The sequence below is a fragment of the Canis lupus genome, chromosome 14 (genome assembly GCF_011100685.1).
Source record: "Canis lupus familiaris isolate Mischka breed German Shepherd chromosome 14, alternate assembly UU_Cfam_GSD_1.0, whole genome shotgun sequence".
Lineage (NCBI taxonomy): Eukaryota > Metazoa > Chordata > Mammalia > Carnivora > Canidae > Canis > Canis lupus.
In genome coordinates, this window is record NC_049235.1 from 21,729,292 (window position 1) to 21,753,527 (window position 24,236).

Sequence of the window (24,236 nt, forward strand, 5' to 3'; positions counted from 1 at the left end):
CAAGATTAGATCAAAACATTTATTTTTTTTGTTACAAAAACAAAAATAAATCCAAACAGGTAATGAAATAAACATTTTTTAAGTGTTCCATCCTGGGTTCTCTGTCCTAGAATTTAATAAACAGTTCAAGTTTAGATTGCTTCAACACTTCTTCTGGATGCTATGAGGTCTCCATCTTATAACCATGTTTCTCTAGTTCAGCTCTATAATAAAACACAAAAGAACAACATCACTGGACATTCTTTATGATAAATTAAAGAAACAGAGTGTTTTTTATAAATAATACAATAAATAATACAATGAGCTAAGCCTAGGCACCCATTTAAAATACTATCAGGTAGCTTTACTTTACTCCCTTAAAAGAAAATCTGTATAAGAAAAAAACTGAATGTGAATCAACATAATGCTAATAAAATTCTGCTTTCCCATAAGTTAACTTACATTTCATACTCCTTAATTTTCTGATAAATCTATTTAACAAAGAAATACGAGAGATTTACTACTATCTTCCAAATATCTTTGAAATACATACAAATGTCCTGTTCATAATAAATATTTATTTTTTTCATAATAAATATTTAAGCAAATTTTAAGAATTACCAACCACACGGCCAAGAACACAAGATATTTGATATCAAGCTTTTTAGGAATTTTAAAATCATCATAATAGGTATTATTGCTATTTACACAAAGAATAGAAGACTGCTTTATACTGACATATATCTATTGCTCTAACCAAGACAAAAATTATTAACCAAATGTAAAGGTGCATGGGAATTATTTTGCATTAACTATATGTAGACAAAAGAAATGTTATAAAATACTAAAAATTTTACTTTAAAAATTGTAAATATGGATAAAAAACTCAAAAATTTAAAAATACACACACTTTAAAAGATATTTTTATAATTTTATTTATTCAACCTAAAGTTTCAATCATACTCTAGCATATTAATTGTTGATCTGCTTTGTATAAAACAGATGCACAAAAAAAGTTAGCCTTGTAATCAATTTCAGCTACTTACACTACCACTCCAAGTATCATCAGTAACTTCTTTGCCACAATTCAATTTTATAGAAGTTCACAACAAAATTATTTCAGGGCCAAAATATGATAAAACACTGTATAAATGTAAAGTAGGATTAATGTGCCCTACACCATTACATCCCGTAAGATAAACTGACATTTGTTCTCAAGTATAATTTAGCTTGGACATTATCACACTATTCAATGTAAACACAACACAAAAAACACATGTAGGTGGGACGCCTGGGTGGCTCAGCAGTTGAGCGTCTGCCTTTGGCTCAGGTCATGATCCCGGGATCTGGGATTGAGTCCCACATCCGGTTCCTGCGAAGAGCCTGCTTCTCTCTCTGCCTATGTCTCTGCCTCTCTCTCTCTCTCATGAATAAATAAACCTTTAAACAAACAAACAAAAAACACATGTAGGAATACTGTATATTTATTATTCACTTAACCAAATGTCTCTAAAATTTTTATAGTTCTTTATAATACAAATACTGATCCAAGATCCATAAATAACATTAAAGTCAGAGATTATTCATATAAAATATTTTTTCTTCTGGTCAAGTGTAGAGGACAGTATAGACTGTTGGTAAATCATCCATTTAGGAGTCAAAAGATCAGCACAAATTTCTGATACTACTCCTTTTGCTAAATTTAACCAAAATGCTTCCTTTACCCACTCCCCTACCCCCTGCCCTTTGCCCAGGGATTAAAAATTATGTCTGTCCTTCATGTTTTCTACTTAAAATGGAAATAATTTTAAAAGTTTCTTTTTTTTAAAGATTTTATTTATTTATTTGTTTGTTTATTTATTTATTTGAGACAGAGAGACAGGCAGGGGGACCCCAGGATCACACCCTGAGCTGAAGGCAAAGGCTCAACCACTGAGCCATCCCGGCATCCCAAAAGTTTCTTAAATAATAATTTTCTGTTGCCTTTAACAGAACCAATGTTCTGTTATTCACTTTCTCTTATTTTACAACAACAACAAATCCCCAAAATTCAGCCTACAATTTAGTTAACAAGTATACCAAATCAGTCCAGGTTTGCACCTGCCTTACTGAGAGGAGGTGGTGACTAACTACATTTACACATTGTTAACAAACTCAAAGGAGATTATGATATGCTTTCCTATTAGCTAAATTTTTAGAGAAGATGAAAAGTTTTTTGCTAGAATTTAGTATAAAAATCAATCAAAAGGACAATAAATTGAGGCCACTAAGTACAAAACACAAAACAATACAAATACCCTAGTGTCATCAGCTTGTTGAATGAAAAAAATCTAACAAAGAGATGTGAGAAGAAAAGAAATCCAGCACTATTGGAACAGTAGCATAGGACATACAGAGCAAATGTACACTGCTTGAACAAAACAGCAGCTTTCCTTTTTCAACAAAAGAAGAATATGACAAATAGCCACTGGTAGGTTTGAGAACCCCTCTTATCCAAGAAAGTACTCTGCTATAGGACAGTGGCTAAATTTAACACAGTAAATCAAGAACAATATTGGCTTCTTGGATTTTTTAATGTAACATGTGAAGTAAGGTCAGCAGAATTAATTCCTATTGAACATGTCAACATGTCCAAAACTCCAAGAAGAATTAAGTTACTCTGTTTTTGCTGCTTCTGATATATTTCTCTATAATGACTTGTAGTTACTTGGGAGACACAGGTGGCCTTTTTCTTTCTACTTCTACTTTTTAGGAGTAATTACACTGAAAGAGAAAAACACTGGAGAGTGGAAGGCTAAGTCCTTGCTAAGACATGTAGCTGTTCACAGGCAGTCCGGAGTTGGAACCCAGGGAATCAGTGATTCTAGAAAATGTACTGCTTCTCCAAAGTGAGATGTATTAGGACTCATATACAATATCAGAACACAGTGAAACATGTTCTTTATTTACCGTGGTTTATAATATCATATTAGGGACCTCTATATGTTTTCCAAAACTAGAAAGAACATCTTTGCAAGAGACTTGTTAATCATAATTTTTTTAAAGCAAAGATAAAAAATATTATCTGAGGCTGAAATGTCCAATATAGAAGTTGCATGTAGCTATTTATTAAAATAAAATAAAATAAAATTCCATTCACCAGCTGCACTAGCTACATTTCATGTGCTCAAGAGCCATATGCGGCTAGGGGCTTCTGTACTGGATAGGGTAGTTTATAGAACATTTCCACTAATACAGTAAGTTCTATTTTATAGCACTGGTGATATATCAACCCACATGCGGAAAAACAACTCATGATTCACACAGGGAAATAAAAAGAAAAATCTTATTCACTAATAAAAGTATCAAAATTTATATTCTTATGGAAATCCACAAGCCTAAAGGCAGAACACAAGAGAGAACATAAGAACATCATGTAGGTGTATTATAAAAACAATAAGCCACAAATAACATGCTCTACTTTCAAGCCAGAATAAGGGCAAGATGCAGTAGCGGCAAAAAATCCAATTATCAATGTATTTACTACTAAAAGTCCCCTGGTTAGATCACTGTATTTAATAATGTCTTAATGTAATTTTTAAGAGAAAAGTGCTATTTTCTGATTTTGAAAGACAAAAAAGAAAAATATTTTGGAGAAATTTGACTTTTGTGAATAGCAAAGGAAGAAAACTCATTTAGCTTCAACTTGAAAAATTTCAAGGTAAGAGAAAAAAAAAACTGACAGATGATTAAGAAGTCAGAATGGGTATCAGCAGAGGCAGAAGACCTGAAAATACTCTAACAACATAATATGAGCCTAGTGAGGGAAGCAAGGGGGGGATGCCTACTTAAAAACAAGGTAGCAAAGTGTTCTCTGATGTTCAGTTTTAAAAGAACATAAATCAAAAATAAATGCAAAAAGAAAAGTGGCAAGAATTTATACACACAGAATTTAATCACAGAATGGACTGAGAAAGAAAAGAACAAAAAAGGTTCTGAGAGCCATACATGAATAAAGAAGAATGAGAACAGATTCAATGCTTAGAAGAGATGTAGTATTAACAGATTTAGAGAAAAAGCAGAATTGTTGTTTAACAGCCTTGGTTCCTATCTTGTTCATTAAAGTGCAACAGGAAAAACATCGTTAATACAAAATTGAAAACTAAGACAGGTGAGATAACTCTAAACTGTATTAAAGTAGTTTAAAATCTCTAGGTTCTGAATAATTACATCTCAGAGAACTGAAAGAATGAAAGATACAGTCAAAAAACAGAGTCAGCCATTTTGAGAAATCATGGAGAACTGTAAAAATACCAGAATAACAGTGAAAGGTAAATTGTGCCATTTTCAAAAAGGGGAGAAAGGTGATAGATAAAATTGTTATTAGTCTCCAGCAAAATACTAAAATGTCTTTAGAATGTAGGGTTTTTGAGCCTGTGAAAAATGCAGTGTAGAACAAAAGGTACTGCATCATCATTAAATTTATTATAAATCATCTTTTTTAAACAAATGTACTAGACCAGAAAGTGAGAACTGCAGTAGAACCACTAGGTCTTGATTTGAGCAAAGTATGACAGTTTACTTAGATAACTCCGGAGCCAAGACAGATATATATGGGTTGAATCAAAATAAAATTAGGGAGGAAAGAATTGTCTCTTTAACAAATGGTACTGGTATAACTGGATATCCATTTGCAAAAGAATGAAGTTAGACTCTTATCGCAAACCATGTACAAAAATTAATTCAAAATGGATCTTAGACCTAAATGTCGGGAACTAAAATTCCAAAATTGTTAGATAAAAACATAGGGATAAATTTTCTTTGAATCTGGCAGTAATTTCTTTAAAAAGTAGATAAACTTGACTTCATCTGAATTAAAAACTTATGTGCAAGGATACCCAGCTGGCTCAATGGTTGAGCATCTTCCTTCAACTCAGGGCGTGATATGGGGGTCCAGGGATGGAGTACGGCATCAGGCTCCCTGTAGGGAGCCTGCTTCTCCCTCTATGTCTCTGCCTCTCTATGTCTCTCATGAGTAAATAGTTAAAAAAAAAAAAAAGAAAAGAAAGAAAAAGAAACACCAAAAAACTTATGTGCAAAAACACTGTGACCAAAATGAAAAGACAGTGAACAGAATGGGAGAAAATATCTGTACACAATAGGTCTGCTGAGGGATTAGTACTTAGAATATATAAAGAATTCTGACAACTCAACAACAAAAAGACAATCAACCCAACTTAAAAATGGGCAAAGGACTTGACTAGATTATTTCTCCAAAGAAGATATACAAATTGTCAACAAATATATGAAAAAAAGGCTCATCATTAGTCATAAGGGAAATGAAAATCAAAACCACACTGAGATATCAGTCCACATCCCTTAGGATTATACTAAAAAAAAAAAAGTTTTGATGAGAATGTAGACAACTTAGAACCTTCATACACGATTGGTAGTAATGTAAAACTGTAAAGCTGCCGTGGAAAAAGAGTATGGCAGTTCCTCAAAAAGTTAAACAGAATTATATGATCCACAAATTCCACTCCTGGGATTACATTCCTCCAAACTGGAAATAAGTATTCAAACAAAAACTTGTACATAAATGCTCACAGTAATAACACAGTTCACAGTATCCAAAAACAACCCAAAGCCCATCTACTGATGAATGGATATACAAACTGTAGCATATCATACAATGTTATTCAGCCATTAAGAGGAATGAAGTACTGATACATGCTATGGCATGGATGGAAGGTGAGAACATTATACTAACTATATGAAGCTAGACATACAAGATCACTTATTGTATGATTCCATTTTTATGACATATCTAAAACAGGCGAATCTATAGACAGAAAGCAGGGACTAGAAAAAGAGGAATGCAGAGTGATTGCTCAATAGATATGCTGTTTCCTTTTGGGGTGATGGAAATGCTTTGGAATTACATAGACATGATGGCTGCACAACACTATGAATATACAAACTGCCACTGAATTGAACACTTTAAAATGATTAATTTTATGATACATGAATTTTACTTCAATCAACCATATTAGGTAAATTTGTACAGGAATATGAAAAGGTACTCCCATCACCCCAATCTCCATTCCAGTTTAAGAATCACCAATCTTTTGGATGCTAGCACTCTGGTTCTAATTTCTGCTGAGATATTCAACATTGGTGGAAAATTAATGTTGACAGAATTAAACCCACATAAATAAAAAATTGCAAATATGCTTCTATTTAACTACCTTTGTAAAGAAACTAGAAAGAATAAAAGTCCTATGCAATTACACAAAGCATTCATGTTTAGAAACATAGATGAACGTAATAGTTTTTCTTTTCCATAATTCAAAAACATATTTTAAAGATTAATTATCTTTTAAAGAGGTCAATTATCATATGTAAGTTACATATTCCGTCCTTACAATTAATACTAAGCTATATAAAATCTGACGTAAAGCTTACCGTAACTGATTGGAGAAGTCATCCTCTACATTGTCATCATCCCAATTATCCTCCCAGACATGTGCATCTTCATCTTCATCTAAACCAGCCCAGTCTAAAAACAGAAACAGATGCTATCTAAATACTTCTCACATGTTATTTCCATAAATACAGAAACTTCAGAAAGTTTGCCATTCAAGACTCACAATTCAAAACATTTAATACTGTATCTGTAAGAAATGGTAACCTTCCTTTTTAAATTTCAATTTATGCTGTCTTGTTCTCTCAATTCTTGAATTTGCAGATAATCTAAAACAGAAGTTAGTTTTAAAAATTCTATTTGTCATGAAAATTTATTATAATTTCTGGAGGATATTTACTTTCCTGATTTTTCCTTGGGCTAATTTTTATAAGGTGTATTTCACAATCTTCCAAAACAGCACCAACAACACAAAAGTAAATTGAAGAGCAGGAAGATACCAGCCTGGAATTCAAAACTGCTAAACATATAAAAGGGTAACTCATACATAAATAAAAAAATGGACCAAATTATTAGCCATTACTAACAATTGCCTATTATCAATGTAAAATTTTTATTTTTAAAGGACAAATATAAATATGTACAAAGAGGAATGCTGTAGTGTTTAGTTTTCTCAATTTCCTTTTTTCTTCTTTCCCTTTTGGTGGTGGGGGAGGGGTTAGATTTTAGCTTTTGTTTACAATATTTAGAAAACATATGTAAACTAACATCTCCTTCCCTATTACCTCAAACATTCACATTACCATTTCTTACCTATATAATGGCAATATTCTTCTATCAAGTTCTTCTTGCTTCTACTTTCTGGATCCTGATAAAAATCTAGCCTCTAGGGTGAGAATGTCACCCTATGTATTCTTTTTTTCAAATAACATCAAAGCATCCCAGAAGAGAGTTTATGCATACTCTGCTGTCCTACTTAAGATGGACCACCTGCTGTAATTTTGACATAGCTTTGTTTTCTTACAAAAAATCTGTATGATTTTGCGTAATGTATTTGTTTTAAGACAAATATTTTTAATTATTTAAATTTAAATCCACTGGGATGATGACTCACTCATGTTAGTCATGTGGCTTAAAGTACTCTCTCATACACATTTCCTCCTTGAAAAAAAAACCGTGACAAGCAATCCACAAGATCTTCATTTTCATTCAGCCCTAACTTCACTTCATGTTTTGAAATTTCCTAAAATTTTCTAGTCATCAAACATGCTGTTTCTCATCTTTTTGTCTTTCTGCCTTCTTTTGAACCTACTACTGGACCTGATGCCTACTTAGTTAAAATACCATTCCTCATTAAAAGGAACTATGGCTCACTGAAGAAACAACTGATCTCAGATCTAGAATAAGAAAGTTAATAGGTAAATGTGGGATTCCTTTTTATAATGCCCGAAAACATGTCAAAAATACAAAAACTAGCCTAAAAGTGTTTCCATTGGCCAAATCTGGAACAATTTAAGAATCACAAAGAATGACAGATTGAATTAAATGAAAAAAATCCATGAGTCCATAGCAATATGTTGGGGGAGAGGACGCTGGGGAGGGGATGCTCTTTACAATTCCCACGGAAATAAATGCAAAAGAATGACAGAATTAGAAAATCACCATTTTGCAATCCTCAGTGCAATTTAGGCAAGGATCAATGGATACTAAAACTAGTGAGTGAAAAATAGCTGGGACTACAGAGTAGATTACATACTTATTACAACAGGGAAAAAAATGGAGAGATCTGATAATCACAATCTTAACCAAAGATTAAATTTAACATCACCAAAAAATTGTGACAAATTGTAATATGTCTCTTGATGTAATGCAATGAGAAATAAACATCACCTATCTAGTACTCTCATTAAAAATGCTAACCCTTAATCTAACCATGAGAGAACTATCAGGCAAATCCAGAATGTGAAACTCTTTATAACTAATATCTTCAAGTAAGTTAATGTCATGAAAAACAAACAAAAAAAAGGGACTGTTTTACATTTTTAAAGCCAAGAGTGATAAAACAACCAATATAATGTGTAGGTAAACTAATGGTATGTATGCCAATGGATTGCGGAGAAAAACTGACGAGATATTTTTCTGGAACAGTCAGTAATGTCTGTGGTTATGGACTGTATATCTGGATATCATATTAATATTAATTTTCTGAAACATGATTGTAAAATTGTTTTAGAGAACCACGCCCCCCTTTAAGACATGCATGCTAAAATATTTAAGAATTGTGTTACTTTGTCAACAGTTTACTTGCAGGTGGTTTTCAAATAGATTTGATATATATCGTATATACTTCTGTCATATACGATAGAAATAAAATAAACATGACAAAATGTTAGCAACTGAAAAACCTTAGATATTTGTCTTTTTTTAATTGAAGTACAAGTGACACAGAACGTTAGTTTCAGATATACAATATGATTCATTAATTGTATATTTTTCAAAATGATAACCACGATAAGTTTAGATAACATCCATTACCATATAGTCACTAAATTTTTTCTTGTGATGAGTACTTTTAAGATTTACTCTCTTAGCAACTTTTAAATATGCAATACAGTATTACTAACTATAGTTGCCATGCTATATGCATTACATTTCTATGACTTATTTTGTAACTGGAAGTTGTACTTTTTGACCCATCATCCATTTTGTTCACTCCGGACCTTGTCCTCTTTTTTTTTTTTTTTTTTTTTTTTGTCCTCTTTTTAAAAACTTTTCTATAGGGCTGAAAGTTTCAAAATTAAAAGGTGGGAAAAGTAGTTTAAAAAAATCATTTTGTAAATCATCTCTGGAAGCCTTCCCTATGCCCATCTCCCCCTCTTTACCTTCAGAGATTTTGTGTCTAAATTATAGCACTTACAACCATAATTATCAATTTATATGTCTATGTCCATCACTTATGTCTGAGCTCCTTAAAAGTAACAACTCTGATTTACCTTTTTATTCTTAAACCACAAACAGGACCTAGCATCATGCACACCAAATGGCTACGAATGATGAAACAGAACTCTAAATCAGACCTTGTATATTGTTGAATGACCTCTTTCCCTCCCAAAACAGTAAAGTTATACTCTCTCTTATGTCCTAGCCATAAGCGTCACCTTAGTAATTACTTATTAGAATCGTGGCTAAGAACATTTCAACTTGAAAAATAACAAAAGGTGTGATATTAGGTTTCCCTTATAATGTACATATAAATTAAAACTATTCAACAATCTTTCATAACATGGGTATATTATTCATTACGTTATGTACCTAACAAAATTTTTAAATGCAGTACATGTCATCATCATGATTTAAGAACAGAATAAAGTACATCTATTTATCTGGTCGCCCAAGACAGAAACTTAGGAGGAATCTTAGCTACGCTTTCTCCTTTAACTACCACAATCACTCATTATGTCCCTTCCATTCCAAGTGCCAATTATCTCCAGAATAAGTCTCCACTCCTCTATTCTTACTGTCACATATTAATTTAGGATTATTCCCTTCATAAATATTACTGTAGTCTTTCTGTTCCCCCACCCCAGTCTTATACAGTTTATATCCATCCTCCACTGATGTCTAAAATATCACCACCATTCCTACCCATTACTTTTCAAAACCTTCAGGTAGGAACCAGATTTTACTAAATCTTCAAGTCTGATACCCAGAGCTGAGTGCTGGGAACACAGTTGACACTCAATAAAACACTGGGTAAATGGAACTATACTTTCTATTAATACTATTAGATAGTTCCAGAGTTATAGGTTACATTCCCTCCAGTCTTATTGTAACCTATAGCTCTGGAGCTACCTAATAGTATTAACAGACAGCTTAGGATTTTATGATTCTTATGTTGCGCTAATTACACTAAGCCTTCCAGTATAAAAAATTGGCATAAAACTATATAATTACACTACAATGTAGCAAGACATGGCTTTAATACTTTAAGTTTTTATAAAATGGCTAAGATGAAATACTGTTTAAAGTTACAAAATTTCAGAAAAAGCTTTGGAGATCACTAACATTATACCCTTGTTTGAAAACCAGCTCCATTATCACTACTATACAACAAAGAAGGTGCAAATATTTGCACTGAGCCTAGAAACAGGAATTGTCAAGTATTAGTTTTACTGTGCTTTAAGCAGTCTTCATAAAGGTATCTAATAGAGTATAATGTTCCAACAAAATAATCTGAATACATTAAGACTAGATAATATGCTCTTGAGTAAAGGGGTGTGACATAACTCAAGTCACAACTAAACTGTTTTAAAAGTTCTAAGACATAAAGCCTCCTATCATCAGCCTGCAACGGTTCTAACTAACCAGCTTCCTGAACTGTTAACTAGGTTGTTTCTACCTACACTACTCCCTAGTAAACAATACTGTGTCTAGAACTATAAAATAAAATACTTCACATTTCTCTGATAATCTTGTAGGCCTACCCTTTCAAGAAGAGCAAACCACCCTCCACCAGGAACTTTTAATCTTACTATGATCTGAATCAAAATGCTGATTTCAATACTGTATTACTTGTTATCATTCAAATGTCTTCAAGCTGGCTTGTAACTGAAGAATTTTTAACTTAATGGACTAAAAAACAAAAACAAAAAACAAAAAGAAATCCACACCTGCTAATTTGTATCCAACAGCCTCAGAGACTCACCAAAAAGAAAGTAACAAACTCAGTAACTTGTTTTGTAGGAGCTCCCAATTCCTAACTCTAAGTAGGATCGAAAAAATCAAAATTCTTAACATGAAAAATACTAGTTTATCCTGTATGTTGGCAAATCAAACTCCAATAAAAAAAATATACAAAAAATACTAGTTTAAACAGTGTCTTTTAAAAATTTTAAGAATGGTACAAGTTTTGGTTTATCAAGTTGAATTCTGATGATCATTTAGCATACAGATTAAGTGTCTCTCTCTCCTTTTAAAACTGTCTCATGGGGATCCCTGGGTGGTGCAGCGGTTTAGTGCCTGCCTTTGGCCCAGGGCGCGATCCTGGAGATCCGGGATCGAATCCCACGTCAGGCTCCCGGTGCATGGAGCCTGCTTCTCCCTCTGCCTGTGTCTCTGCCTCTCTCTCTCTCACTGTGTGCCTATCATAAATAAATAAAAATTAAAAAAAAATAAAAAAAAATAAAACTGTCTCATGCTATTTTAATGGCAAGGAAAGGAAAATGAAGAAGTAAAAATAAAGTTGAAAGTAAAGACTGGCTCATGAGAGTGGGGCAGGACCATACTGAGAGCAAAATTTTAGGTAGAACACACAAAAAGATTCATCATGATAGTTCTGTATTTCTTTAAAAGTATTAGAGGGTACTTCATAATTACAACACTATTGAGTAGACAAAGATACAAAAATGGAAAAGTTGGTTAAATTCTTCATAAATAATCATATGAATTTCAGTATATTACTCTTTAACCTTAACGCCTTATTTTAGGAGAAAGATCCACTGAAGAACTCTGTATGACATACTATCCTTCCAATTATCACAGGTGAAGAATCTAAGACAATATATAACCTTTTGAATTACAACTTATTAAGCATCTTAAATTATTTAACAAGAACACCAATGAAAAAACATGTGTTCATTCACACTGACAAATGGGAATCCATAATCTATTTTTGGTAGAAACTTTAAAGATTTATTTTTACATTTGATTTATTTATTTGAGAGAGAGAGACAGATGGCAGGGGCAGAGGGAGAGGGAGATGTAGACTCCCTGTGAGCAGGGAGCCCAATATGGGGCTTGATCCCAGGACCCTGAGATCATGATCTAAGCTGAAGGCAGACAGACACTCAGCTAACTAAGCCACCCAGACGCCCCTAGACTTATTAATAAAGAATGTACTGAACATAGTATATTAGTAAAAGTTTAAGTGATAAGGTATAATACACCTAAGTATTATTTGCCAACACTTATAAATCCTCCATACTGTACATGTTACAATACATGCAAATTACAATGTATGTATACTCATAATAAATGGATGTGAAAATTAAAAAGCCATGATTGTTATAATCGCTGATATCTGGCATTTCTTGTAATATATCCCTGATTTGTGTTTTAATTTTCAATTATAACTCTATACTGATAACTATGCAATTTTATTTAATCACCCCTTTTTAAAGCTTTAAACCCAAAATTAGTTTTTGAAAAGGGCAAAATAAAAAAATCAAAGGATACCTGATTCACGTCTAATGCTTTTCTTCAATACATAGATGACTTTATAAAAGTATACACGTTATCTTCAACACTAAATGCACTGCCAGGATTGTGATTAATCATTTAAATAACCACAGCTGTGTTTACTTCAGTGTGCAGGCCTCCAGATGTGTACTGGTAAAAAAAATTACCATATTTTAAGAAGTCAGTATTGGAAATAACCAATAACAGATGCCTAATACATAAGTTTCTAGGAATTCTAAATTATTTAAGACTTGGCCCCCAAATTTGGATTTGCCCACATATGCCAGAGAATTACATCTGTAACTGGCCTTAAATTTCACAAATCTGAACTATCAAAGATCCCACATACTTTAAGTAGCACCTTGATACTTAAGGATGGAAAGGGGTTTCCTCTCAACTTATTATCTGTGAAATTACTTATTCTCCCCACTCTCCAATACACATTCCAAAATTTCTTAAATGTATGATGTACACTACTTTGAAGAAAAATAAAGAAAAAATTCCACTTATACCATATAAGGTTGCAAATGCCCTATTTTATACCAATGTGGAGCATCAAATTTTCATTCATTCCTTAATAGTAAAGCAAATCCGCATATAAAAAAAATAATCTTCAACAAAGTTTCTTCAAATAAAAAATGTGCCTCTATATGCAGAACATTATATGAAGAAAAGTATTTTAAAGAAAAGATTAAAGTTTGAAAATTTTTTAATTGTACATGTCCCATCACAGTTAAGTGTAAAATAAAACAGTAATGGTTGCAATCATCATCATTATGCTCATGAATATGATAATAAAGCCACACCAGATCTAGCCATTTTGAGATATATATGTGTTCCTGCTTCAACTATATAAAGTAGATTAAACCTTTTAAAAATGTAATTTCTATAGGTTACCATGATACAAAAACAACTAGACCCTACAGATCTCATATCTATTCAGTGGCTAAAAATCAGCTCCTAGCATAGCATCATATTACCATATTTTCTCCAACAAGGCCCAAAAATTTCATCAAGGAACTTCAGACCAAACAACCAAAAGCAAGTCATAAATGATGTTACCATACTACTGGAGAGCTTTCAGATATTTATGCTCAGCAGTCTGAAACAAAGGCTCAAAAACACTTACATAACCATTTATAATTGTTCTTATATTTTAAAAGAAGAAAATTCAAACATGATTCCTTTCATCAATAATTTAAGAATACAAGCCTCTAGGAGAATGGTTCCACAATAAAGTCATGCTGACTTTCTCTTTGTTAGTGCCAAGCGTTTTTCTCTATACTTTTAGAAAATTCCCAAAAGCCATTAATCTCATCATTTGTAAGCCCTCATGCCCTACACTTGTCTCAATTCCCTCATTCTGATCCTCCAAATGACTGAGTTAAGATGGGAACCCCACCAACCTGTCTTCCACTAGACATTCAAGTGCAAAATCACAACCTATTTCTTCTTATTCCCAACAGTCCTTATCAAACTAGCTGCCAAAGTTTTGTTATTTTTGCATCACTCTCTTCACTTCTTTCCTAATAACAACCTTCCTCAGGCCCTTAGTCCGCAGCTAAGCTATTTCAACAATTTGCTAATCGGCTTCCCTGACTGTCTCTTTTCTACCTTTCCAAATTAATTCTGCTGGGTTGGTTTTTCCTAAACTGCCTACTGCTTAAAGGAAGCTCACACCTACCAAACCAAAAAACTCCACTGCTTATGTATCAAAGGATAGAGTCCAAACTGGACATTTGGCTTAAAGCTTTCCGATATTAAGCCCAAACTACCTGCACTTATAAACACTATTTCACAGCCAAATAAAAACACATTATTTTGAAATGTGTTTCTTTCTTTTGAAAACCCTTTTCTACGTTTCTATCTTTTTAAGGCTCTGTTCAAATGTTACTATCTCAGTTGTATACAACTGGAAATAATATCCCCTTTTTTTTTCTTCTTTTTTTTCCCTTTCTTTTCAACTGCTGTTACACCTTATTACCATTTGTCTAATTCCCAACCCTCCTTACCCCCGCCCACCACTGGAAAGAAACTCAATGAAATCTTACCCAGATGCCCAAAAGATAAGCAAAAACAAAGTTGCTCTGGTTTAATGGAGTGAAGAAGGAAGGGCTTGGAGCTCCACCTCCACAAGATAAACACCTTCAAAATACTAAAAAGCTCAAACTTACTGCGAAAATCACTATGCCCTGCCTCTCTGGTATTTCTAAATTCAAAGACAAGTATCTACCTAAGGAGTAAAATCTGTCTCAGTGCAGCCTCTACTTAACTGTGACCTAGTGAATTACTGAAATTTTTGGAGTCCCAAGCATAAAATCTTCATAAGGCTACTATATGGATGAGACTATGTATCTAAAGCACTTACAGCTGATAAATGGCAGCTTACATCATTCTCTCTCCACCATTCAGTGCCAGATTTATAGGAAGCACTCAACAAATATATACTGAATGAATAAATAATTTATTATGCACTAATCACTTCACAGGAACTCGAGGGGGTAAAGAAAGTAAGAAGAAAAACATGTCCCAGAAAAAAGACAATACTATTTCTACCAAACATTACATACACAACACAGGAAAAAAAATATACTTGGTGAATTTTTAATATTTCAGAAGGGTATAAACATAGTTTTTGAAACTTTGAAACTTTTATTTTCCTCTCAATGTTTTCAACAATTTATCACATCTTTCAATGAGTAATGTTTAACAACAAACCAGTATTAATATTACATACTGAAGTCATAATTACTTACTGCTTGTTTATTCTATAGAATCAGTGAAACAGCTAATCCAAATAGTTTTTCAAAGTAATTTTTACTGTTTAATATCCTGGACTACACCTCTCACTATCCCCTCCCAAGCACCAGTATCCTGATTTAGGGCTTTTTCACTCCACTGTATTTCTTTATACTTCTTGTACATCTATCTCTGTGCATCCTTAAATAATATGTGCTGTTGTTTTGTGTATCTTTATATTTTATGTGAATAATACATTATTTTTAAAGCACTTTTGGAAAAAAAGTGACAGTATTATTTAAAAGTTTTTAATACTAGAAAAAAATCAATTTTTAAATAATCAACAAACTTAACAACCTTAATTTTGGATATACCTAAAATTACAAATAAAATACTTGCCAGAAACTGAAATTCTAAGTATATACCAAATAACCAAAATCCAGTTCCCTAAGAAGTTTAGAAAGAAGAAACTGGACTAATGTTTATTGAATACCACTTACTGCCAAACTCTGTGCTATGCATTTTACATGTACTACTGGTATGAACTGAATGTGTCCCTCCCTCCACCACAAAATACTTATGATGAAGCTCTAACCCCCAATGTAATGGTATTTGGAGCTGGGGTCTTTGGAAGGTAATTAGAGTTGTATAAGGTCATGAGGGTAGAGTCCTCATGATGTGATTAGTGCCATTACAGGAAAAGACACCAAAGAGCTCACTCATTCTCTCTATACCTTATCGGGACATAATGAGAAGGCAGCAGTCTGCAAACCAGAGTTCTCACCAATAACTGAAGCAGCCAACACCTTGATCTTGGACTTCCCAGCCTCCAACTGTGAGAAAACAAATTTCCATTGTTTAAGCCACTCACAGTCTACAGTATTCTGCTATGGCAATTCAAATATCTCAACACATTCATGTAAAACTTACATGACTCTATTCAAATTACATATGAAGAAACTGAGGATTTAGCCTAAGATGGTAACAGTTCAAGGAAAAACATAATGGTCAATCTCACTCAAATCAATCCCAAAATCATAATGATGACATTCCGTTCTTCATCCATCAGTTTCACAATGACTAAAAAGCTTAATATGAAGTATAGGCAACCTTATGAGGGAAGAGGTAAACTACAGATAGAAATTTTAATTGGTTTAACCCTTCTCGAAGGCAATTTAAAGCTATATGTCAAAACTGAAAATGCACCTAGTACCAGATGAGGTGTCAGAGCCCAAGCAAAGCCAAGAGGGCATTCCTATAGAAGCAGAGCATAGCATGACTGGTGTGTCAGACCTGAATAGGGTGAAGAAGTTATCCTGTGCTGAAGTAAGGAGAGAGGGTGGCCTGGCAAAGAATGTTGAAGCCCAAGTGACATAAAGAAGGCAACTACGGGTGGAGGGGGTAACAAAGATTGGCTAGGGGGTAGGATGACCAAATAGACAATATATTTAAGACAATGAAAGTCAGGTTTCTCACTGTTGGGGAAGGGAGTTACAAATATGGAAAGGAAAAAAGCTAGAATGAACCCTGCGGTGCTGAACTGTGATTGGAGATACTGTGTGAACTCATGATTTTATAAACACACACATAGAAATGCAAAAGAGTAGAAGTGTTTACACACATTTGTATATTTCCTAGTTCCTTTTACTAAGAGGGTCCCCAAAGCAAATAGCACAACTGGAGTTAGGATCTTGCCTTCTGAATATCATTCTCCACTAAAAAAAAAGCTCCTTGGAGAAATAGCTGATTCCAGAATTAGAGAGAGAAGGGAAAGACCAAGATCAACTTATAATATCTTTTTGTGTCAGAATGCTTGGAAATGCACAAAGAATGACGACGGTGTGTCAAAAGGTCACAGAAGACAGTATAAGGGGGCTCCCCATGTTCAAATATAGGACAATTAGAGGATCAAAATGAGTAATATCAACATATTATAACCCATTAAACGAGAATCCATGAGTCTATATGGGCCAAATGAATAAACTGAAAGTTTGACAACGAATGGAATATTGTTATTTCCATAGTTTCACAAAATGCCTATTAATTAAAAAGGGAAAATGAGTAATCTGATGTTGGAAAAGTCTCACAGACACTACCTTAATAAAGTGATCAAAGTGAACATCATTGTAATGGAACAAATGTGAATCACGTTCCACCTGACAGGATGCAATGAGAACACAGAATCACAACTATGATACTCTTGCCAAGGTGTAAAACCTAAATCTAATCATGTGAAAACAGGACAAATCCAAGTTGAGGAATAATCTGCAAAGTAACTGGCCTGTAAACTTCAAGAGTGTCAAAATTATGAAAGTCAAAGACAAACTGAGAACTGCTCTAGAATGAAAAATACTATAATATGGTCCTCTGTATTTTAAAAATATATATAAACACACAATATATACATAAATTTTGGAAGGATACCAAAATAACCAATTAACAGTGGCGACCCCTGGAGTATGACAAATGTTTTGAGGGAAAGGCAGGGAGAAACAGTGCTTTTCCTTTTTACTTTATGTGCTTTTATAGGTTTAAATTTTTACTACAAGCAGTTACTTGTATAATTATCGTATATATAATACAATAAAAGTATTTTAAAGAAATTAAGTAACTAACATGAATTGAAAAGCTACAAGTTGATGAAAGATGAATTGTAAACATAGGTCTGATCTTAGATTCACTGTGCTTTTTCCATCCCAGGGTTCAAGAACTTTCTTCTTGCATAGAATTACCATGAATGGACACTCAACAAGCACTCTGTCATTCATCATATTTATCTTTATTTTTAGTAATACAACTTCTTCATTTCTTGTTACGAATGTAACTAATTTAAATGTGATAGTGTTATTTACATGTCTACTATATTACATTTAATAATTGAAAATAGCAGAGCCCTTGTGGGCACTGGTTAACTGACTAGTACATTATTGACACAGTTTCAGTTATATCTACCTTTATATTTAAGATTCTAAAAAAAAGATTCTAAGAAATCCTATTGATGGTTTAGTCCAGTTGGTATCCAATCATTGTAAATATTTCTCTGTGGCATTTTTCACAGAATGATTCTTCTTGTGCAGTACAGGTCTATGCATAACAAGCATTTAAAATCCTTGGCTTTTACCCCTTAATGTTGGTCATCATTTCACATTTGCACCTGTGAGGTGAATATGACATTCAAAAATACCTCCCTGGATAAGAACCATTATAAATTGTCCTACTTTGTTAGGTGAGAGTACCTCAGTTATTCCAGAGGGGACCAGCAGTTTGTTTGTTGTCTGTCTCAACAGACAGATTTCCATCAGTAACAGTCTCTTCTGCAGCAATTTCTCAAGGAGGGTGGGGAGGTACATAGGTAGTACACTGCCTTTTATCAGATAATAAAGTAGCTTCACTGATCATAGAAAAATTATAGAATACTTAGTATAACAGAAATTTCTTATAAATACCATTACTTCTAAAGGCAAATTCAATTTCCTTTTAAATACTCTAAAGACTTTTTTCCCTACCAAAAAAACAAAAGCAAAAAGCAAAAAACGAACAAACAAACAAACAAAAAAACCCATCTCAATTCTGGCACAGAAAGAATTAAAGAACCTAAAAGCCCACTTGTTCTTCCCATTTTTACTCTCACCCACTTCTAATTGTCAAAGGAAGGTGAGTAATGAAAATATTTTAAATATCCTTTCAATATCTGATATGAAAAATTGTTTGACGTTCCAAATAAATTATAAAGTATTTCAGTTTTAGACCCTGCTCTATTACCAACCTAGCTGTGTGAGCTTGACAAGTTTTACCTTCAGATTTTAAGTTGCTTTCCAGGTCTAACCATATCAAAGCCTCCACAATTATAATCAATCATATCCAGTATGTTGAATGTCCTCCTCGTAAAGCCTATTCTCAGTTTAAATACTCAAAAAAGCTGCAGAATGCATTTCACAAAGATCCTAAATATGATTTTTAAACAGTTCTTAATGACCAGATTATACATCTATCAGTTAGAGTAACTGTGAGGAACTACCAATGTAACACAGATCCACAGACTAAATAATGACAAGTTTGTTTTTTTTAAAGAAGCATTTGTTCCTTTAGACATTCAGAGAATCACCCCCACCACCACCGTTATAGGTCACACTGAGTAACTATTCAGAAGAAACAAAGAAGGGGATCCCTGGGTGGCTCAGTGGTTTGGCGCCTGCCTTTGGTCCAGGGTGTGATCCTGGAGTCCCGGGGACTGAGTCTCACATCGGGCTCCTGGCATAGAGCCTGCTTCTCCCTCTGCCTGTGTCTCTGCCTCTCGCGCTCGCTCTATCATGAATAAATAAATAAAATCTTTAAAAAAAAAAAAAAAAAGAAGAAGAAGAAGCAAAGAAGCTCCAGGAAAGCACATTTTCATACAGAAATTCCCCCTCCTTAAAATGACTGGATGACATCCTTGCAAACAAGTTCTTATCTGGAATGAGATGTAGCAACAACACTCCCAAAAAAGATGGACAATCCGTTAGTCAAACCAGGGATACAGAACTTCAGGAATGGCTTTCATGTAGCAGTCTCTTGTAACGGCAAGCTACCCTTAGACAATGGGTATCATCCACTTTCTGGAGCAGAGAGGCAACAAGGCCACTGAAAATCAGACCTCCTATAGATAGAAAAGATGATTAGAGGTCATTTTAAGTTGTATCTGTTAGTGAGTTTGTCATTGGCACATTTACTGTAAGGACAATCACAAGAAAGAGAATTTCCTAAGAAGGCAGAGAATTAGGAAAGTAATTCAGGGCATAATCATTGAACTGAAAACCCACATACTAAAAAATTCAAAATAGGCCATTTAGTTATTCTCCAACTTTAATGTGCATACAAATCTTTTAAGAATCTTGGTAAAGTCCAAACTAATTCAGAAGGTCTAGGTTGAGACACTGCATTTCTAATAAGCTGCCAGCTAATGCCAAAACTGCTGGTCCACGGATCACACTGAGCATCAGTGAGACTAAACTATGACTACCCAAAGGAAGAAATGTATAGTTTCAAGAGAGAATAATTCAGTAATTCCTTGGTGATATTTTTCCAGGTTTTTTTCTTTTAGTTTTGTTTTTTATAAGAGCAGTTTTTATTAGTAAATACTGATTGGTTTCACCTATTGGGCTAATTTTGTGCCCCGCAAAATCTCAATTCAAATTAACACAAAACGAAAACCTGCCTAAGTTATAAACCACAGAAGAAACACAGAAACCTGAACCAAACAATGGCATTTTAATGTTATTTTTCATTCTAAATGGAAAAATTCCTAAATGAATTAGATTCTACACATTCAAACCTGAAGACAACAAATATTCTTTAGTGGTGAGTTACCAACAAGTGGTGAATTACTAATTCTAATAAATTGGTTCTGCTGTAAGAGGGTTTTGTCTTCAAAAAAGAAAAAAAAATTCTCAGGGCACCTGGGTGGCTCAGTTGGTTAATCCACCAACTCTTTGATTTTGATCAGCTCAGGTCATGATCTTAGGGTTGCTGAGCATGGAGCCTACTTAAGATTTTCTCTCCCTCTTCTCCTCCCCTCTAGAAAAATCCTCTGCTTTTCCTATTTAATGAGATTTTTTACTATATAACAAGACTCTGAACAGACTGCTGCTCACAACATAAGCTTAGAGTAAGAACTACATATTCTGCAAAAACTGATGAAATGGAAGTTGCTGAGAAAAATCATGTGTATCATTAGGTACACAATTATTTCTAGAGCTTTCTAAACAGTCAGTTCTCAACTACTTACTTTAAATACAGGTTCATTCGTTCATCAAGCATTTATTAACCAGCTACTACGTATGTGCCAGGCACTTTGCTAAAGGTTACAACTAGAGTTTATATTGGGGAGTCACAGAGACCTTTCAGATCCTGGCTTCACTACTTAATAGCAAGCTTTTTAAATCTAAGCATCGGTTTCCTGATGGCTGTGGTGACAGCCTATATGATGTAAATAAAGTGCTTAACATTGTACTTTGTATGTGATAAAGCTATTTGAAATATGAAGTTTGAGTAAAAAGTTGATCCTACCCTCAATAAACCAGTTCTCTACTATACAGTTCAATGTTAGATTATGAACCAATTTAACAGTGAGGTAAAGAACATGTCTGGGGGCGCCTGGGTGGCTCAGTTAAGCATCTGCCTTCAGCTCAGGTCATGACTTCAGGGTCCTGGGATCCAGCCCCCGCCGGGCTCCCTGTTCAGCCGGGGGCCTTCTTTTCCTGCTCACTGCCGCCAGCTCATTTTCTCTCTCAAATAAAACAAATAAAATATTTTAAAAAGAGAGAGGGAGAAAACACGTGTGGACAGATTAAACCCACTGAAATGTCCTCTGGGTTAGCTTATGAGTCTGTGTCCTATGCACACTAATGTCTTCTGCCACTAAGCAAAATAACAGAGTACACACCATAAGTAAAAAGAACAGATGCTCAAGCTATGTGGTTTTTATGCACAACAGGATCACCAGGGGGTACAACTTATGACAATGTTAGTGAAGCAGTAATTGCTCAACAACAGATTTGTACACCATTAACCACAATTCTCTTCCTACCACCTTCAGAAAGCCTACCCCATAGTAGCCTCTTCTTACAAGACAAATATTTATCCTACACATTACAATTACCCAATAAAGCAAATAATTCTGGAAACCTACCTGGCAACAACGATCTAAGAAATAAACAGAGGCAGTACATTATTTCTAAAAAAAAAAAAAAAAAAAAAGGTATCCATCATGGCTGGCCAGCTATGTGCCACTGGACAAGTTTCTTAATAGTTCCAAACGTCGATACGTCGATGTCTTTATCTGAAAAACGGTAATACCAGTACCTATTTGCTAGAACTGGAAAATGAATTAATACAAGCAAAGTACTTAGACAAGTAATCGCCCAATAAATGCTACTTATTTGCCATCAGTTACAATGAGAAAACGAAGCTCCTCTTGGTAACTATGAAACTAATAAAAATGTAGAGACGTTTTAGCGTCTCACAAATACTTAACTTTGTTAGTTTGAAGCGGTCAAAAATGAAAAACAAGGATAAGGTAATAACGTGTTATTTATTAACCACCAACACCGAGCCTCCCATTCTGCCTAACAGGCTTCATTTGTAAAGTCCTCAAAGTGAGCAACTCTGGCCTAACCAGAAACAGCAATTCAGTTCTAGATGGCTTAGGGGCAGAGGAAGGCTGGCCCACTACAAGAAAACAACGGAAAAAAAAAAAGGGGTGGGGGGATTTATAGAGGCAAGAACGAGGCGCCGGGTAACCCAGCGGGAGAGTGAAAGGGCCCGGCGCGCTGGACGCGGGGCCAGAGGCCCAGGACGCCGTGGCTCCTCCCAATGAGGAAGCGGGAGGCGCTCGGCCGCACTGAGGAGGCGCCCCGGGCACGCCGAGCCCCAGGCCTGTCGCAAGGAGGGTCGCGCCTGTGGAGCCTCGAGGACCGGCCGCAGGGGTCCAGGCTTCCCGCCGGCGCCGACTCCACCCCGGAGGCCTGAGTCACCGTCCGCGCGGCCCACAGGCCCCACAGGCCCCAGAGGTTACCTTCGGCAGGGAACTCCTCGAACTCGTCGTCTTCCTCCAGGAGACCCAGATCTACCGGCTGCTTCTTCTCTGACATGGCGACGCTCCGCGCCAAAAGCCTGTCAGGCCGAGAGGAAAGTTGGAACTCTTGACTTCTCCTCGCCTGAGCCACCAGCGCCCCGGCTGCCTCCGAGGCCGGCACTTACCATAGAGACGCGGTAGGAGAGCAACGGGAGCAGCGCGGGGAATGCTGGGATGCTGGAGGTCCGCCCGGCGCTTCCTGCGGGTGTAGCAATCCATCAGAGGTTAGAGGTGAAGCGTTTTGTGCCTTTATTCTTTTACCTGGACTCAATGAGTTGGCAAATTTGGCATCCGGGTAGGTTTTCCCTTATTGGAAAAAACTCTTAGAGTGTAGGAAAATGGAACACCTTTACTTAGTTTAAATCTGAGGGATAAAATGCCTGCTAAAATTCCTGAAGGGCCTTTTAATATAGAGTAGTCCCATCTTTAAAGATATTTTTATTATTTATTTATTTATTTATTTATTTATTTATTTATTTATTTATTTATTTATCATAGGCAGCAAGCCAGATTTTTTAAATAATTTGTGTATTCTTATCATTTATTATATGCTCACATTTAAAAAAATATACACAATATTTGATATGCATATTTGTAGACATGGAAAGGAAGATAGCTAGATATTTAAAATATTCAAGACGTATTCTAATGTATTAACAGTTACTGTCTCTGGGAAATGCAATTTTTCTTCTTACTTCAAGCTGCTTGCTGAATTATATCTCTACAACAAATATGAGTATTTGTAAATAAACAATCTTGTGAGTATTGTGTGAATTTTAGAACATCAAATCTCTATACTACCACAATTAAAATAAAAATTTCAAAGATTTTAGCAACATAAACAATAGCAAGCCAGATTTTTAAAGACTTTATTTATTTATTTACTTATTTATTTATCATAGGCAGCAAGCCAGATTTTTTTTAAAGATTTTTATTTATTAGTCCCATCTTTAAACCAATTCCGTAAGCATGATATTAAATATCTCCACATCACAGAAAATTCAGGTTCACAAAGAAATAGCCAAAATCAGTCAAGTAGTGCTAGACAATCCAAATGCAGGTTTGTTTACCTGAGGTGAATCTCCAAACTTTAACCATTATTCGTTGTTCCTGCAGCTTGTAATTACGCTGTGGTGAATACCCTGTTAAACAGTGTGTTTCTGTGTGTGTAATAACGAGTTTACAGGTTATTATAAAGTCACACTTTGTAAAACCCGATGTACTTCACATGTAATGGTGTTCAAATATATCATTTTGAATTTTTCA

At 34.6% G+C, this 24,236-nt stretch overlaps 1 long non-coding RNA gene and 1 other non-coding gene across 2 annotated transcripts in view; one reads left to right on the forward strand and one right to left on the reverse strand.

Annotated features, from left to right (window-relative positions):
• On the reverse strand, positions 1–23,117 carry SEM1. Its single transcript, XR_005369407.1, has 3 exons — positions 22,911–23,117; positions 6,424–6,517; positions 1–203 (listed from the first exon to the last, which is right to left on the reverse strand). It is a non-coding gene; the product is annotated as an SEM1 26S proteasome complex subunit (transcript).
• LOC119866696 overlaps positions 22,472–24,236 on the forward strand; it is a 10,611-nt gene continuing 8,846 nt past the window's right edge. The window contains exon 1 of the long non-coding RNA XR_005369408.1: positions 22,472–23,265. This is a non-coding gene — a long non-coding RNA (uncharacterized LOC119866696). The remainder of the gene's footprint in view (positions 23,266–24,236) is intronic.